The following is a 6,000-nucleotide window of genomic DNA, read 5'->3' on the forward strand; positions in this document are numbered from 1 at the left end:
CCTGCAGACACTAACACAGAGTGTACACCTGCAGTCACTAAGACACAGTGTACACATGCAGTCACTAACATATAGTGTACACCAGTAGTCACTAAAACACAGTATACACCTGCAGTCACTAACACACAGTGTACACCTGCAGTCAGTAACACACTGTGTACACCTGTAGTCACTAACACGTAGTGTACACCTGCAGTCATTAACACACAGTGTACACCTGCAGTCACTAACACAAACTGTGCACCTGCAGTCACTAACACACACTGTACACCTGGAGTCTAAGCTCACACTGTACACTTCCAAGTACTAACTGAAACTGTGTATACCTGGAGTCACTAATTCACACTGTGAACCTGGACTCATGAACTCCCAATGTACACCTGGAGTCACTAATTCACAGTATATACCTTTAGTTACAAAACACAGTGCACACCTGCAGTCACTTACACAAAGGGTACACCTGGAGTCACTATATAACACTGTTCACCTGCAGTCACTAACACACAGTGCACACATGGAGTCACTAAATCACACTGTTCACCTGGAGTCACTAACACACAGTGTACACCTTGAGTCACTAAGACACAGTGCACAAATGCAGTCACTAACACACAGTGTACACCTGGAGTCACTAACACACAGAGTACATCTTGAGACACCAACACACAGTGAAAGCCTGCAGACACTAACACAGAGTGTACACCTTTAGTCACTAACACACAGTGTACACCTGCAGTCACTAACACACAGTGTACACCTGCAGTCACTAACACAGTGTACACCTGCAGTCACTAACATACAGTGTGCACCTGCAGTCACTAACACACAGAGTACACCTGCAGTCATTAACACACAGTGTACACCTGCAGTCACTAACACACAGTGTACACCTGCAGTCAATAAAACACAGTGTACACCTGCAGTCATTAACACACAGTGCACACCTGCAGTCACTAACACACAGTGTACACCTGCAGTCACTAAAACACAGTGTACACCTGCATTCACTAACACACAGTGTACACCTGTAGTCATTTAAACACAGTGTACACCTGCAGTCACTAACACAAACTGTGCACCTGCAGTCACTAACACACACTGTACACCTGGAGTCTAAGCTCACACTGTACACTTCCAAGTACTAACTGAAACTGTGTATACCTGGAGTCACTAATTCACACTGTGAACCTGGACTCATGAACTCCCAATGTACACCTGGAGTCACTAATTCACAGTATATACCTTTAGTTACAAAACACAGTGCACACCTGCAGTCACTTACACAAAGGGTACACCTGGAGTCACTATATAACACTGTTCACCTGCAGTCACTAACACACAGTGCACACATGGAGTCACTAAATCACACTGTTCACCTGGAGTCACTAACACACAGTGTACACCTGGAGTCACTAAGACACAGTGCACAAATGCAGTCACTAACAAACAGTGTACACCTGGAGTCAGTAATGCACAGTGTACATCTTGAGACACCAACACACAGTGAAAGCCTGCAGACACTAACACAGAGTGTACACCTTTAGTCACTAACACACAGTGTACACCTGCAGTCACTAACACACAGTGTACACCTGCAGTCACTAACACACAGTGTACACCTGCAGTAACTAACATACAGTGTACACCTGCAGTCACTAAAACACAGTGTACACCTGCAGTCATTAACACACAGTGTACACCTGCGGACACTAACACACAGTGCACACATGGAGTCACTAAATCACACTGTTCACCTGGAGTCACTAACACACAGTGTACACCTGGATTCACTAACACACAGTGTACATCTTGAGACACCAACACACAGTGAAAGCCTGCAGACACTAACACACAGTGTACATCTTGAGACACCAACACACAGTGAAAGCCTGCAGACACTAACACAGAGTGTACACCTGCAGTCACTAAGACACAGTGTACACATGCAGTCACTAACATATAGTGTACACCAGTAGTCACTAAAACACAGTATGCACCTGCAGTCACTAACACACAGTGTACACCTGCAGTCACTAACACACAGTGTACACCTGCAGTCAGTAACACACTGTGTACACCTGTAGTCACTAACACGTAGTGTACACCTGCAGTCATTAACACACAGTGTACACCTGCAGTCACTAACACAGTGTACACCTGCAGTCACTAACATACAGTGTACACCTGCAGTCAATAAAACACAGTGTACACCTGCAGTCATTAACACACAGTGTACACCTGCGGTCACTAACACACAGTGCACACATGGAGTCACTAAATCACACTGTTCACCTGGAGTCACTAACACACAGTGTACACCTGGATTCACTAAGACACAGTGCACAAATGCAGTCACTAACACACAGTGTACACCTGGACTCACTAACACACAGTGTACATCTTGAGACACCAACACACATTGAAAGCCTGCAGACACTAACACAGAGTGTACACCTTTAGTCACTAACACACAGTGTACACCTGCAGTCACTAACACACAGTGTACACCTGCAGTCACTAACACAGTGTACACCTGCAGTCACTAACATACAGTGTGCACCTACAGTCACTAACACACAGAGTACACCTGCAGTCATTAACACACAGTGTACACCTGCAGTCACTAACACACAGTGTACACCTGCAGTCAATAAAACACAGTGTACACCTGCAGTCATTAACACACAGTGCACACCTGCAGTCACTAACACACAGTGCACACATGGAGTCACTAAATCACACTGTTCACCTGGAGTCACTAACACAGAGTGTACACCTGGAGTCACTAAGACACAGTGCACAATTGCAGTCACTAACACATAGTGTACACCTGGAGTCACTAACACACAGTGTACATCTTGAGACACCAACACACAGTGAAAGCCTGCAGACACTAACACAGAGTGTACACCTGCAGTCACTAAGACACAGTGTACACATGCAGTCACTAACATATAGTGTACACCAGTAGTCACTAAAACACAGTATGCACCTGCAGTCACTAACACACAGTGTACACCTGCAGTCACTAACACACAGTGTACACCTGCAGTCAGTAACACACTGTGTACACCTGTAGTCACTAACACGTAGTGTACACCTGCAGTCATTAACACACAGTGTACACCTGCAGTCACTAACACAAACTGTGCACCTGCAGTCACTAACACACACTGTACACCTGGAGTCTAAGCTCACACTGTACACTTCCAAGTACTAACTGAAACTGTGTATACCTGGAGTCACTAATTCACACTGTGAACCTGGACTCATGAACTCCCAATGTACACCTGGAGTCACTAATTCACAGTATATACCTTTAGTTACAAAACACAGTGCACACCTGCAGTCACTTACACAAAGGGTACACCTGGAGTCACTAAATAACACTGTTCACCTGGAGTCACTAACACACAGTGCACACATGGAGTCACTAAATCACACTGTTCACCTGGAGTCACTAACACACAGTGTACACCTGCAGTCACTAACACACAGTGTACATCTTGAGACACCAACACACAGTGAAAGCCTGCAGACACTAACACAGAGTGTACACCTTTAGTCACTAACACACAGTTTACACCTGCAGTCACTAATACACAGTGTACACCTGCAGTCACTAACACACAGTGTACACCTGCAGTAACTAACATACAGTGTACACCTGCATTCACTAACACACAGTGTACACCTGTAGTCATTAACACACTGTGTACACCTGCAGTCACTAACACAAACTGTGCACCTGCAGTCACTAACACAAACTGTGCACCTGGAGTCTAAGCTCACACTGTACACTTCCAAGTACTAACTGAAACTGTGTATACCTGGAGTCACTAATTCACACTGTGAACCTGGACTCATGAACTCCCAATGTACACCTGGAGTCACTAATTCACAGTATATACCTTTAGTTACAAAACACAGTGTACACCTGCAGTAACTAACATACAGTGTACACCTGCAGTCACTAAAACACAGTGTACACCTGCAGTCATTAACACACAGTGTACACCTGCAGTCACTAACACACAGTGTACACCTGCAGTCACTAAAACACAGTGTACACCTGCATTCACTAACACACAGTGTATACCTGCAGTCACGAACACACACTCTACACCTGCAGTCACTAACACACACTGTACACTTCCAGTTACTAACTGAAAATGAGTATACCTGGAGTCACTAACTCACACTGTGAACCTGGACTCATGAACTCCCAATGTACACCTGGAGTCACTAACTCACAGTATATACCTGTAGTTACTAGCACACAGTGCACACCTGCAGTCATTATCATACAGTGTATACCTGGTGTCATTAGCGCACTGTGTACACCTGCAGTCACTAACACACAGTGTACACCTGGAGTCACTAACACACAGTGTACACATGCAGTCATTAACACACAGTGTACACCTGCAGTCATTAACACACAGTGTACACCTGGTGTCAGTAGCACACTGTGTACACCTGCAGTCACTAACAAACACTGTACACATTTAATCACTAACACACAGTGTACACCTGGAGTCACTAAGACACAGTGCACAACTGCAGTCACTAACATACAGTGTACATCTGGAGTCACTAAGACACAGTGTACATCTGGAGTCACCAACACACAGCGTACACATGGAGTCACTAACACACAGTTTACATCTGGAGTCACCAACACACAGTGTACTGCTGCAGTCAGTAACACAAAGTGTACGCCTGCAGTCACCAGCTCACATTGTACACATGGAGTCAGTAACACGCTGTGTACACCTGCAGTCACTAACACGCAGTGTACACCTGCAGTCACTAACACACAGTGTACACATGCAGTCATTAACACACAGTGTAAATCTACAGTCTGTAACACACAGCGTATACCTGCAGTCACTAAAACACAGCGTACACCTGCAGTCACTAACACACAGGGTACACCTGCGGTCACTAACACACAGTGTACACCTGCAGTCACTAACACTCATTGTACACCTGCAGTCACTAACTCACACTGTACCCCTGGAGTCAATAACTCACACTGTACACCTGGAGTCGCTAATACGCAGTGCAAACCAGCAGTGTTTAACACACAGTGTACATCTTGAGACACCAACACACAGTGAAAGACTGCAGACACTAACACAGAGTGTACACCTTTAGTCACTAACACACACTGTACACCTGCAGTCACTAACACACAGTGTACACCTGCAGTCACTAACACACAGTGTACACCTGCAGTCATTAACGCACAGTGTACACCTGCAGTCATTAACACACAGTGTACACCTGGTGTCAGTAGCACACTGTGTACACCTGCAGTCACTAACAAACACTGTACACATTTATTCACTAACACACAGTGTACACCTGCAGTCACTAACAAACACTGTACACATTTATTCACTAACACACAGTGTACACCTGGAGTCACTAAGACACAGTGCACAACTGCAATCACTAGCATACAGTGTACATCTGGAGACACTAACACACAGTGTACACCTGGAGTCACTAAGACACAGTGCACAAATGCAGTCACTAACACAAAGTGTACACCTGGTGTCACTAACACACATTGTACATCTTGAGACACCAACACACAGTGAAAGCCTGCAGACACTAACACAGAGTGTACACCTGCAGTCACTAACACACAGTGTGCACCTGCAGTCACTAACACACAGTGTACACCTGCAGTCACTAACATACAGTGTACACCTGCAGTCACTAAAACACAGTGTACACCTGCAGTCATTAACACACAGTGTACACCTGCAGTCACTAACACACAGTGTACACCTGCAGTCATTAACACACAGTGCACACCTGCAGTCACTTACACAAATGGTACACCTGGAGTAACTAAATAACACTGTTCACCTGGAGTCACTAACACACAGTGTACACCTGCGTTGACTAACACCCAGTGTACACCTGCTGTCACTAACACAAAGTGTACACCTGCAGTCATTAGCACACAGTGTGCACCTGGAGTCA

This window comes from Carcharodon carcharias, chromosome 9 (assembly GCF_017639515.1).
Source record: "Carcharodon carcharias isolate sCarCar2 chromosome 9, sCarCar2.pri, whole genome shotgun sequence".
In the NCBI taxonomy this organism is placed as follows: domain Eukaryota; kingdom Metazoa; phylum Chordata; class Chondrichthyes; order Lamniformes; family Lamnidae; genus Carcharodon; species Carcharodon carcharias.